The sequence below is a fragment of the Pyrus communis genome, chromosome 11, assembly GCF_963583255.1.
Source record: "Pyrus communis chromosome 11, drPyrComm1.1, whole genome shotgun sequence".
NCBI lineage: Eukaryota > Viridiplantae > Streptophyta > Magnoliopsida > Rosales > Rosaceae > Pyrus > Pyrus communis.
This window is the reverse complement of record NC_084813.1, coordinates 16,717,524-16,731,870: the sequence shown is the minus strand read 5'-3', so window position 1 is coordinate 16,731,870 and position 14,347 is coordinate 16,717,524. Positions and strand designations below refer to the sequence as shown.

General features: G+C 36.2%; 1 pseudogene; it reads left to right on the top strand.

Annotated features, from left to right (window-relative positions):
• The first annotated feature begins 11,320 nt into the window (after nt 1-11,320).
• Nucleotides 11,321-14,194, top strand: LOC137749293 (MDIS1-interacting receptor like kinase 2-like; annotated as a pseudogene).
• Nucleotides 14,195-14,347: the final 153 nt, after the last annotated feature.

The following is a 14,347-nucleotide window of genomic DNA, read 5'->3' as shown; positions in this document are numbered from 1 at the left end:
ATAACAAGATGAAGTTGTTAGTGAACCAAGAGCCAAATAGCCGTACCCCACGTTCATTTGTTTTGTAGGTTTAAGCCCCGTTGAGCCTTGTTTAGCCTTTGTTCTTTGTTAACCCACGTTATCCTTACCTAGCCTAGAATAGGACCATCCATGCCTTTGTTCTTAAAGCATAGTAAACATGACTTAGAATGAATTCCTTTTGATTATTCTTGCGCAGAAAAACAAGTGTGGGGGAAGGGATTTATGTGTAGGAATTTGTGCCAAAAACAAGAATTGGGCACGAGAAAAGAGAAAAAAATGAAAAAGAGGTCAAAATAAGTGAGAAAGAACTCACAAGTGTTGGTTGTTGAAGAAAGGGTCCAAAAAGTTAAATTAGACCCTAAGTATTGTGTATTTCATCCCCTTGTGTGTCTAAGTGATTTTCTGCACGCAAAAGTGAATTCTAAGTGTCAAGTTCATTACTTGTTTGCTATTGCTTTAAGAACTTTTGTTTATCCTTAACCTTTCTTTGTTAGCCAATACCCCTCAGCCCCGTTACAATCCTTAACTTCTATCTTGAGTGTTATGTATTTCAATATGTGGAGTTTGGGATTGGTTTGAGCATATGGTGTCCCTGGTTCTCGCATCTAAGTAGTAGCATTCCATTCATGAGATCATATCTATAAATGCTTAATCATTCCAGAAAAATGCTTCTTTTGTTATAACATGTGTGAGTGTTCGTTTTCATGTTTACATCAATCTTCTCACATATACTTAGTATAGGGAGTGTAGTTAGAAAATCTGTGTGAAAATAAGAGTGTATCCAGTAAGGAATTGAGTGGATTCTCTAAGGCATGTTACTACGTCCATAATGTTGTTTTAAACGATTAAATGTGAGCTAGTGAATGGTGACTATGATTAAGTATATGCTCAAGAGTAGGGATGACTAAAATCTGTAGGAATAATGATCTTTGGCATGTTATGTATCGTTGGAAATCCCTGTAGCAAATGTTGGAAGGTTAGGTTTTGTTTTGTTTGTTTTATTTTGCTCGAGGACTAGCAAAAGCTAAGTGTGGGGGAAATTGATAGGAGCATATTTATACGACTTAGTTAGCTTGTTTTCTTGCATTTAATTAGCTAAACTATGTTAATTATAGTGTTTAAAGTTATTTTCGTGCAATTTCAGGTTTTAGTGTCAAAGTATGCAAAAAGAAGCAATTTGGAGCATTCTAGAGCATTTTTGGGCCAAGATTGGATAGTGCAAGCATGGAGGCATGAGGATGGACGAATTTGAAGGCTTGAATTCAGTTAGGGAGCTGCAAGGGGGCCTAAAAAAACCTTATTTCTAGAAGGCTTTATCTATTCACACATGGTGCCTAATTTCTAGCTTGTCTCCTAGCCGTCCTAGCTTGTCACTAGCCGTCCTACCTTGTCTACTAGCCGTCCTACCTTGTCACTAGCCGTCCTACCTTGTCTCCTAGCCCGTCACTAGCCGTCCTAACTTGTCTCCTAGCCGTCCTAGCTTGTCACTAGCCGTCCTACCTTGTCTACTAGCCGTCCTAGCTTGTCACTAGCCGTCCTACCTTGTCTCCTAGCCGTCCTATCTTGTCTCCTACCTTGTCCAAGCTATACACATATATCCTTTAAGTGTTTCATGTATAGAATTTCTGGTACAAAAAACCTTTTGGTTTCAACTAAGTTCAAAACCTTTCCTAGCCCTATAAATAAGGCTTTGCAGCAAGGCACTTGGGGGATCACTCATTCACCCAATTTTCGTCCATTCATCTAGCCACACCACTCTACACATCCTAAAATCCTAGAAACACAATTCCAGCCAAACACTACACCTTGCCGTGCCTATCCTCCATCCAATTCCATAATCCCTGATCCTAAAACACATCCTAACCATCCCATCCACCTTTGTGCCGTAGCAAGGAGAAATAAGGAATGACTTTTGGATGCTCAAGCTTCGTCGTTGGTGCATTCTAGGTGTAATTCGTTTTATGATTTCAATGTTTAATTTATTTTCCTTTCATTTTGCTATGAACATGAGTGGCTAAACCCCTATTGGTTAGGGGTGATTTCGAAGCCATAACTATGTGTGCAAGTTGATTTGATAAATTCCAGTTATGAGTTCTTGAATCGTGAATGCAATTGGCTTAACTGTGCAAGTAATAACGTATTTGTGTTTGCTAATTAGGGGTCGACACTTAATTGGCTTGCATGAATATGATGCTAGAATATAAGTTTGTTTCACATAATTGTCACACACTTATATTCACAAGTAGTGAAGATTGCTAGTCACAATCGCGTTAAGTTCAATTCCTAGCATAAGTGTCATGATGTTATAGTCACAAGTGCTTTGTTAATGCTTATAGTTTTCATTGAACGTAATGATCTTTGATTGTATCTTTATTATGATGTCATGTAAGGAACTTTTGAAGAATGCTTTGGGTTGTCGTATGATGTCATCCAATTCAATAACACAAGGAAAACTTGAGAATTAACTAGTGATGTCACGGTTAATTTGGGGCATTGTCATTCATAATTCTATGAAGGAATAACTGGAAATCGAGTCATTTGCATACTTGTCATGTGTGGAGAAAGAACCCTCTAACTAGTTTCTCATCATTCTATTTCATCAAAATCGGTTTTAGAATCTGTTTTGTTTCCAAGTTTCTGTTTTAATTTTAAATTCGTCAAAACCAATCCCCCATTTATTTTAAAGTGTTAGATTAGTTAGAAATACATTTAGTTTGTGTTTTTAAGAGTCTTGAGTCAAGTTACAACTTAATTTCGTCCAAATTTGTGTTTGTACTCAAAACTGCCCAGAAAGTGGTTTTTAGGCAGATTTGAGTGTGTTTGTGCTGTTTTGAGTCTTTTAGTTTGTTTGAGTGTTTTAAATTTTAGGTTTGCATTCATTAAGTCTAGTTTAGTGTTTTAAACTTTGTTTTTATGTTTCTAAGTCATTTTAGAGGTTTTAGCAAGCCCTCCTAATCCCCGGTCTAGAACGATCCCTACTTGCATCCTTACTACAATTTGACAACAAGAGGGTTTAATTTGTGTGCTTATATCTTTCGCATCACCTATTGACACTCGATGTGATATATTTATTTCTGTGAGATATTGTGATTACTAGAAGTTATATGCTTATTTACGAATTTGTGACATATTGAAGTCTTGAGATATTGCTGGCTACAGTAAGTATTTTTCATACTATATATAGTATGTATATTTTGGAAACTATACTTGTTTTACAGCGAGGGGTTATTATCTTTTTGAGAAGGTTTTTACAAAACTTTATTTTTAGGCCCACTCATCCTTGTCTTTCACCCCTCTAGGTTTTAGTAGCTGAGCTTTCGTATCGACGAGGATTCTTGGCAAATCTTGGTATTGGAGATTACCTTTGATGGTATAATTCTCATCCTACTTTACTTATGATTTGACATCATGTGTGAAATGTGATCATTCCCACTCACAAGCGCATTCTTATATTGAGGCACTTTTAGGTTTAAATTTATTCACATTTTCCACATCACTACATTTTATGGCTTCGTCACCCTCTTGGTGTTGGCCAGCACAGCTCGATTCGGAATCCAGGTGGACATTCTAGCTTGGGGTGTGTCACTACCATTTAGTACTACAGTCTAGTGGTATTCGTCTTCACTTGTAAGTGAGAGGTCTTAGGTTCGATTCTTGCTAAAGGCGAATTTAAACCACATTATTGCTAACCCATTGTGAGGCTTAGCCCTCCCTCTTCTCCATAGTGTAGATAATATCGTTTGTTAAAATAAATAAAAATGAATCCAAAGCCTTGGCTCTAAAAATATTGTGCTATTGTTGAGACCCCTGCTTATTCTATTGATAAGGTTCAGTTACATATTTTCACATAAAGCAATATACTTAAGACTAGGAAAACATGAAGTTTTGCATCTGTGTATATATCTCTGAGTTTACTTCTTTTGATATAGTGGCCTTGTATCATGCTTACTAGCTTAATTATGATGTCCAGTGGAAGAGTTAAGTTTTATGGGCATGTACTTTCAGGTACCGTTTGGTACGTGGGACAAGGCGTTCCGTCCCACGTTTGGTGCGCCTAAAACGGGTGGAACGAGCTGTTCCACGGGACGAATTTTGGGTGAATTTTCGTTCCACCTCACCCCCCTGGAACGACTCGTTCCACATCCGTGGAACACAAAATTATAACCTCTCCGTCTCCTTCTTCTTCCTCCTTGTTTCCATTCGAGGGCATCTTTGCTCCCGCTTCGTTCCGTTCCGTCCTGTCCCGTCCCGTCCCGTTTCGTTCCGTTCCGTCCCGTCCCGTCCCGTCCCGTCTGCATACAAAACGATACCTCACATTCTATGTATGTAACAGGGACTTTTGTTGGTTTACATGGAAAGGAGACTCATTAGCATTCCTGAAATCTGTGAGACGGGAGTTGTTGTTGTGTTAAACTTGGGGAATCCAGAATGCCATACACTCAGTTTTGGGACTCAATTCAATTCATAACTACAAGACTTCCGAAGTCATCCTTTAACAACATTTGTGTATGAAGTTTATTGTATTTATTTCTTACTGTAACATTTGCTTGTAGAATACCTTATATATCTTCTACACATAACCTTTGGTGTAATATTTATTGTATTTATTTTCAAGTAGGCCTTGAAGTTTCAAACATTGGATGTAAATTTTATCAACTGATACAATTTTTTACGGCGTGGTATTCAACATTATTTAGGCATTAGATTTCTTTAGTTTGAAAAATAAGATCTATTTTTCACTTATTTATATTATCTTGTTTTTTAGTCCGACACTACACCAAATGCTTCACTAAGTTAGTTCAACTTAGTCTATTCTAAGTCAGTCCAGCTTAGTCCCCGAAACTAGTCAAGTGCAACAAACGCACCTTAGGTAATTAAAGAAAGTATGAATTTTTGGTTACATCCAAGAATTCTTATTAAATCTATAGGTGGGTAACCATGAATTTTTAGTCACTAGGTAACTAAGAGAACGACACACGTGAAAGAAAAATGCAGCATTTTCCCCTTTGGATCGAGTAGTCTTATCTTCGTAACACAATCTTGCTTTACAATTGGAAAGGGTGAACAACACAAGCTCGGGCCATTCCCATTAACGTTTTTTCAAATTCTTGTGTTGAACTTGAAATGATCCCACAAAAGTGATATGACTTCACCACTAAAGTTAGGCACTTCAAATATTTAAAGGCAAACCCCTAATTACACATGCTAATAAAGCAAGTCATATTATCATATGCTATAATATAACTTGTATACTTAGATTTTTTCTTTTGGCTCTAAAGACATAAGAATGGGTTCGCAAGACATGGCGCACAATCTCATCGAAGCAAAGCTAAGCACAGCTCTGCAACCAAGTTCGATTCTCTATTTTTGCAATTTAGATGAAATTAATGTAACTAATACACTAGTAATGTAGGTGTTCGGACAAAGATTTCTCTGGAGACGTCTCCTTGGACCTTAGCACAGCTTAGCACAGCTCCCCAAGGGATTGGCACTTTGGATGTGTAGTCGGGCTCTTGCTTGTTGATGTGCTACAAGAAGAAAACAAAGTTAGTTTTGAAAGGTGCCTTTGTGGGGCCTTAGGTGTAGGCTTTGAGGCTCACAATCAAAACTAATTAAGTGCTAGGCGTGCCACTGCTATCTCAATATAGCAGATGTAGAACATGTGTGTTTTCAAGTCGATTACTTGCGCCCCAAGTTACTCAAACTTCTTGTTTTTAAAGGATTGTCACAGATGGGTTAAGCCTGTATTAGGTTCTTTTTCTTGCCTTGTAAATAAGGACTTATAGTTCATGATCTTGTATGTTTGAATGGAGGGAATCCAAAGCCTTTTAAGTCATTTGTCTGGTTCCATATTGCTCTTAATGAAAACATATTCGTTAAACTAAACAGATCCAGATGCAAATGGAACTCTTAAAATAGAAAAACAGGTGGAAATAACTTGAATACATGCTGGAGAATGCATTAAGAAATAGATCTACTAATTTAGAAAATAAACAAAGAGTTTCGGGCAAGATGTCACCTTATCTGGCAAGGTTGAACCTTTTGCAGTCACTTTTCTTTGTTTTTACAGGGGTTACATGCTAAAAAAGGATGGATGGTAAACATGTTTACACGATAGAATCGATACTACATCATGGGAATGGTAGCAGAACTTTATACTAGAGAAAAGATAACTTTTCTAAGGAAACTATTGCTTAAAATGACTGAATCTGGGTTGATTTCAGCTTTTGGATGCAAATTTGGCTTGAGAGCTGAGTCTTTGTATGTTTGTTTGTTTGATTGGTTGAGTGTCCTTGTCCTTGGGGCTTGTCTTCCCTTTTATAGACAATTTGGCTCGATTGTTGTAGTTTTTGCTCTTGCCCGAAAGCACTTGGAGGGTAGTGAGTCATCAAATTTTTACAAGCAATGCCAATGGAAAGTGTATTTTGGCTGATAGTAGGTTAGTCTCCATCACTTGTCACTTCAATTGTAGACACGTGACTTGTATCTTGGCTGAGAAGGCTTCAATTTGCTTTTAGGCTCGATTCTGGGTTTCGGGCTAGTCTCCTTTAATTGGCATCTTTGGGCTTTATTTCCTTTAAGCCCAATATTCAAATATTAATCCAAACAATAGGTAAGGACTTAGAAGAAACTGGTTTCAATTCATAAGAGAAGACAAAGTTGTACTCTAGAGTTGAAGCATGGTCCATGGATGGCTGATTTGAGGTCAACAATTTAATTCATTCTTTATTAGTATTATACTTCCCTTCATTTAATAAAAACTCTTAAATTTTATTCACCAACAGTTAAAATAAGAGGTCTTTTTTTTTTTTTTTTTTTTTTTTTTTCTTTTCAACCACAACAACGCTTAGCCTAAAACTAAATTTAACATCTTACTTTATAAACAAATCAATAACTCTTAAAATTTAAACCTAAAGTCTTATTTAGTTTTATTAAAATATATTATTTACGTTGCCAAGTGAAGAATGAAAAACTTCGAACTTTTCCTCCTCCTCTTTTTGAAATTTTATATATTTTATCCTTCAAATTCCCAACCCATAAAAATATTAGGATTGTAAATTTGTCCGTTCTCTTTAACTTTTTACTAGATTTATATATTTCATATATTTTGTTCTCTAAATTCCCGTTCCATTCTCATCTTTGTTTGAAAATTCTCAATCTATTTTTTATTGACTTGGAGTGATGATAGAGAGACTATCTACTTAGCCATATTTTGAGACCACATGATAATATAGAAGTTAATAATTGGACTACTATTTAAATCATTAAAGAAAGAATCTAATTATCAATCGTCACATCATGTGGTCTCCAAAATATGGTCTAAAAACATGGTCTTCTTATATTGACTTGATATTGAAAGGTTAATTTCTCTTAATCCTCCTTAATTTTGATTAATAACTCTCTATATTGACTTGATTTTTTGAAGGTTAATTTCAACATGGTGCTTTAGATTTTGGCCCTTACAATTCATTATTTCTAGGTAAAAACTCATCTATCTTTAAAGATCCAGTTTAAGCCCAAATTTAAAATTTGCAAACATATAGGAACACTATTGACCTATTAATACAATTTATTTACACTCATGCCACTCATACTTTATGATCCATTTTCCAAATTCCTAAATTTATGCCAAATTAAAAGTAGTAGAAAAAGTGAAATAAAATGAAAAAAGTGTTTGCATTAACCGTATCTATGTCAAACTAGAAAAGTAGTTTTTTTTTTTTTTTTTTTTTTGTGATATATTTTGTAGCAATTTTATCCATATTAATTGGTAGATAAATTAGTTTGTTCCAATTATTTAAAAAAAAAAAAATTACTACACCTATATTATATATTTTGAATCAAATAACATTCCTCTAACTTGTAGGTAAATTATTTTCTATGTATTGTTATATATGTTAGACACGTTTTGTTGTTGTATAACATAAGTGGAACATAATATTGTTGATTTTATACATCAAACTGCATTTCTTTTGTTATAGGTAAATTATTTTCCATGTACAAGGACTTATGTTAGGCAAGTTTTGTTGTTGGTACAAACAATATTTTGTATCATTGTAAAGAAAGATGTTACATTACACCCATGGTATAATTGTTGTAGGTAAATTATTGGAAATTAATTTGTAGTTAGGTAATGAACATTTTGCATCATTGGAAATGAACATTTCAAAGAGTAGGTAGGTAAATTAATTTGTTCTAATTATATAAAAAAATTACACTACACCTAGCTATATTTAATTTTTCCAATTATTAAAAAAATTTATACTACACCCAACCAAATAACATTTCTCTAAGTAAATTATTTTTCATGTATTGTTAGATATGTTAGGCACGTTTTATTGTTGTATAAACATGGGTGTAACATAGTATTTTTAATACTATACATCGAACTACTTTTCTTCTTAATATAGGTAAATTATTTCTTCTTTTTAATATACATCAAACTACATTTCTTCTTAATATACATCGAATTACACCCATGGTATAATTGTTCGTAGGTAAATTAATGTGCATGTAGATAATGAAATACAATGTTCTAATATATTAATAAAAAAAGGATAAATTCAAAAGTATTCAAGGGTAGGGTGAAAAAACTAAATCGAATAGTTTTATGAAAATTCAATACCTTTCTAAAAAAATTAATATGCAATAAATTTTTAACATTAATGTCTTTTTTTTTTTCTTGTTGCAAAATCATTTACTATTTCCTTACAATTAATTGTCTACATCAAGTATGTAATAGGGGTATTTTAGGCATGTGAAAAATGTAAAATGTGTGAATTAATATGAAGTTAATGAATTTGCTTATGTGGATCCTAGTCATTGGGTTTTCTTTGAGTAAAAAAGTTATGTAGGGTTTTATATAAAGAAAATTAAGTTTGAAAGGCTAAAATCATATTTTTCTTATGTAATTTCATGACTCCACTGCATGCGGCCCTACCAAAAATTCTCTTCATAGTCAAAACTTGTTTCTAAAAACCGACCTGTAAACTAAGGAAAGGTATTCAATAGCTCTTAAACAGCCTCATATTAATATATTATGCCGTAACACGTTGTTGCCTCAACATGTTGTTGCTGGCATGGGTGCTTGCATGCTATGGTGGTCTACGTACTGAGGTCAAATAAGACAGTCGTGCTCGTGCTCGCGCATGTTGAACGTGCAAAAAGTTAAACTTCTAAGTAATTTTTCTGGCATTATCAATACCATGACTTTGAAAAACCTGATTTGACATCGTATCACAAAGTTTACCCTTAGGAAGTAACTTAGATAGTGCAAGTAATGCTACTACACAACATCGAGAAGTAACTTAGATGGTGCAAGAAGTAACTTAGATGGTGCAAGTATCGCTAACTTTTAAGATTATAATTAGTCAGATAATTCGAATTTGGCACCTAATTTGGCATAATTTCAAAGGTCAAATTACAAAATCTATTCCGAGGCGGCTAAAATCTTTGTCCGTATGGATGAGGCTGCTGCGCTGCCCTTGTGCCTTGCACCTCTCTAATTTATTAAAGCTAATTAAACACATTTTTTAAGACACCACTAGCATTCGTATTTGGTCCACCTCAAGTCCTTCAATGAAAATTTCATGTCTATGTTCTCACTTTTCTCAGCATTCAGACGGCCACCAGTCAATACTATACCATAAACAAAGAAACTTTTTTTCTCGCGTCTAATAAAGTAATTGATCTCCACTCAGTATTATGGTTTGGTAGTATTCATTTTCACTTGAAAGTGAGGTCATATGTTCAAATCTTGTGGATAGAAAATTCGATACCAAATTAGGTTGCCTATTGTGTGATTTAGCCGAATTCCCCTTCTTCTTAATATAAAAAATATCGATGTACTAAAAAAAAAGTAATTGATCATGGACCTGGACGTCCATGGTCCCATCGTCTTCTGCATAGGATGTATTTAAAGATTTCTATCATAAATAATCTTGGAAATTGACTCGTCCCATCAAGATTGTCTCTAAAGTTAAATATTCTTAACTAAAATCCTTCATAAATTACAATGAACAAGTGTCGTGTTAATTTATAATAAATTCAAGACTAAGAGACGTGTAATTCAATCATATCACTACCTACATGTTGGCATATATAAATCCATTTGTATGTGTATATAATTAGGGTAAATTATACAAAACTACTTTAATTATTGATTGAATCACAATCTCATACCTTATATTTTGAAAATTACAAAATCATACCTCATTTTACGAATTTGTTGCAATATCAGACATTCGTTAATTTTTCTGTTAAATACGGACTTGGCTTAGTCGGAATCCAATTGGATTAAAAAATTAATTAAATATTAAAATTTAAAAAACAAAATCATTTAAATAATTTTAATTAAAAAATGTGGTACCCACCCTCTTCAAACCAACCCCCTATGTCCCTAACCAAAATTAATCACTGTAGCCAAAATCTCCATGCCAACTTCCTCCATGTCCAACCTCCGTCACCGCACCATCATCCCACTGCCACCGCCGCCCTCCTAACCGTCGCCAAACTCATCCCAAATCTCAATTCTCCAGTACGTCTCTGTCGCTGAAGGCTCGCATTTTTCTCAGACAGACAGAGAGACCGAGGAGAGAGGATGGAGGGTCAGCGGGCCGCTCTGTTTCAATGCCAGCGAATTGGCTGCAACGCCATGTTTTCCGATGACGACAATCCCGAAGGTTCCTGTCAATATCATAATTCAGTCCTCCCTTTCTTACTGTGCTCTGGTTTGTATGTGAGAGAAGCAAAGAAGATTATCGCTTTCCCTTTTTCCTTTGGTTCAATTTGAATAATTAAAATATCCCAACTGAGATTAGTCACAAAATTCTGTCTTTTTAATTCTTATTATTTGCTTTTTAGTTTAACAGCACCAGAACCCTAGCAGGCGGTGGATGTCAACCTGACGCGGTCGTCTCCACCGATTCACGTCCCTGCAGTCCGTGACCTCCCTCTTCCTCTTTCTAGTGTAATGAATAAAAAATAATAATTTATTATTAATTAATTAATTTTTTTAATTCTAATTGGCAAATGAGTGGATCCCGTTTCTGCCATGTCATCATTTAACAGTTAAATTGATAGAAAACTTAACAGAGGTCTAACATTGAAACGAATTCATAAATTATGGTACGATATTGCAATGTTTAAAACGTGAGGTATGAGATAATGGTTCGACCTATACTTGAAGTAGATTCGAGTAATTTACCCTATATATAATAAGAGCACCAAACTCTTCCTCAATACCAAACCAGCTTAATTTGGCAGATGGTTTTCTTGAGCCATCTTGTGGTTTCCAGAAATGAAATAATCCTCACAACTTAAAATCATGGCATCCAAAGAAGAAAAAGCACATTCTTTCATCCCAATTATACTAATTCTCTTGTTGGTTTCTTCGGCTTCAGCAGCAACAGCAGGACAAGAAGCAGAAGCAGAAACACTTCTGAATTGGAAAGCTAGCCTTGACAACAGCACAAGTCCCTCCTTCTTGCCTTCATGGGTTGGAAACAACATATGCAATTGGGAAGGAATTGCTTGCCACAATTTTGGAAGCATAACACAAATAAACCTCACTTCTTCTGGCTTAAGAGGTACACTTCATGCACTTAGTTTCTCATCTTTCCCAAGTCTCATGAGCCTTAACCTGAGCCATAATGCGATTTTCGGAACAATCCCATTTGAGATAGGGTTTTTAAAAAGCCTTCAAATCCTTGATCTTGCTGGAAACAACATCAATGGGTCCATTCCACATGCAGTTGGAATGTTGGGCAACTTAACCACTCTGTCCCTCCAACAAAACAATCTCTCTGGAAATCTCCCTGCAGAAATATGCATGCTGAATTCACTCGGTGTGATCAATGTAGCGCATAACAGTCTCATGGGTTCGATTCCAGAAGCAATCGGAAACCTGTCCAGCTTAACTGTTCTTGCCCTTCAACGCAACAATTTCTCCGGCGCAATTCCTTCCACTATAGGCAACCTGAGTAGCCTCAAGGAGATGTATTTGATGGGAAATCAATTAATTGGAAATATCCCACCTGAAATAGGAAAGCTCAAATTTCTTACTCATTTGGGATTGGTGGATAACAAACTCAATGGCTCTCTTCCATCAGGACTGAATAATTTTACATTTTTGAAGCAGTTCTTTTTGAGCAACAACTTTTTTTCCGGCAGCATTCCCCACGATATATGCATCAGCGGAGTCCTCGAACTGTTTACGGCACACAACAATCAGTTGACAGGCCCCATGCCTAGAAGCTTGAGGAACTGCACCAGTTTAGTTAGATTGAGGCTTGAGAGGAACCAGCTGACAGCAAATATAGCTCAAGAGTTTGGCATTTATCCGAAACTAATTTATGTCGATTTGAGTTACAACAGATTCTATGGTGAGCTTTCAGAAAACTGGGAGCAGTGCCAAAACTTACAAAGCTTGAGGCTCGGCAACAACAGAATTTCTGGGGAGATACCTCGGTTTGAGGGATCAATTCAGCTCCATGTGCTTGACCTATCTTCGAATAATCTCACCGGGACAATCCCAAAGGAACTAGGGAAGTTGACATCCTTGTTCAACCTTAACCTAGGTGACAACAAACTTTCAGGCAGTGTGCCTTCGGAGATTGGATTGCTAACCAATCTACAACATCTTAACTTAGCAGCAAATGATTTCAGTGGACTAATTCCAGAAAAATTAGACAGGTGCAGAGTGTTGTTGAGCTTGAACTTGAGCAGAAATAGATTTAATGAGAGCATTCCTCTTCAGATGGCAAGCATAAATGCTCTTCAAGTTCTCGATCTCAGTCAAAATTCACTGATGAGTGAAATCCCACCACAGCTTGGAAATTTGATGAAGTTGGAAACCTTGAATCTCTCCCACAACAAGCTCTCTGGTTCGATCCCATCTACGTTCGATAACTTGTTGAGCTTGACAGTTGTTGACATGTCATACAATCATTTGGAGGGTCATCTTCCCAACAACAGAGCGTTCCACGAGGCCTTGGTTCTAGCATTTGCGAATAACACAGGCTTGTGTGGCAATGCGACAGGTTTGAATGTTTGTCCGTCCGAAACGAGAGGGGAGAAAAAGAGCAGCAAATCGGTTATCTTCATTGTAGTCCTTATTTTAGGCATCCTACTGTTTGCATTTGTGGTAACCGGGATTCTTTGCGTGATCTGCTATCCACGGGAAGCGCAAAATGAAGACCAGTTTGCGGTTTGGAGTTATGATGGAAGACTTGAGTATGAAGACATCATTAAAGCCACAGAGGGATTCAACTCCAAATATTTTGTTGGGGTGGGAGGCAATGCAAGTGTTTATAAAGCTGAGCTGCCCACAGGCCGGATTGTTGCGGTGAAGAAACTCCACATGCTACAGGATAGTGGAGTGGCAAACATCAAGGCTTTCGAGAGTGAGGTTCGTACTCTATCAGAGATTCGTCACAGAAACATTTTGAAGCTTTATGGTTTCTGTTCGCATCCGCAGCACCCTCTTTTGTTGTATGATTTCATAAACGGAGGAAGCTTGCAAAAGATACTGACCGACGAAAACCATGCGGTTAAGTTTGGATGGATTGAGAGGGTGAATGCTGTCAAGGATGTTGCTAATGCATTGTCGTATATGCACCATGATTGTTCACCTCCGATATTACATCGAGACATTTCAAGTAAGAACATCTTGCTGGACTTGGAATATGGAGCTTATGTTTCCGATTTTGGTACAGCTAAGCTCTTGAATCTTGAAACTTCAAATTGGACTTCATTTGCAGGCACATTCGGATACAGTGCTCCAGGTACTTATCTTCTGCTTGAATTCTTCCATTTAACATAAGTACTTATTTCCTGCTTTTACTCATCATGACTTGGTCTTTGTTTTGCAGAGTTAGCATACACGAAGGAAACAAATGAGAAGTGCGATGTTTATAGCTTTGGAGTGGTAGCACTAGAAATGATCATGGGAAAGCATCCCGGAGACCTCATCTCCTATTTTTTGTCATTGTCATCAACATCAACACCCAAACCTATACAACTCAACGATGTCTTGGACAAGAGGCTCCCGCCTCCTGGAAATCTTGTTGTGGAAAAAGTGATCACTGTTGCAAACCTTGCACATGCGTGCGTGCGAACGAATCCACAATCTCGACCAACCATGCGACAAATTTCCCATGAGTTGTCATTTTGAAGGACCTTTTTTGCCATAGATGTTTGAAATGATTAGCTCATGATTCTTGATTAGGAATCTATGCTTTCTTCTTTCAATGTAAATCTTCATATGTTTAATTTATATTTACAATCGCTCTTTGAAATATAAGTTACAATGAATGTAGTCTTCACA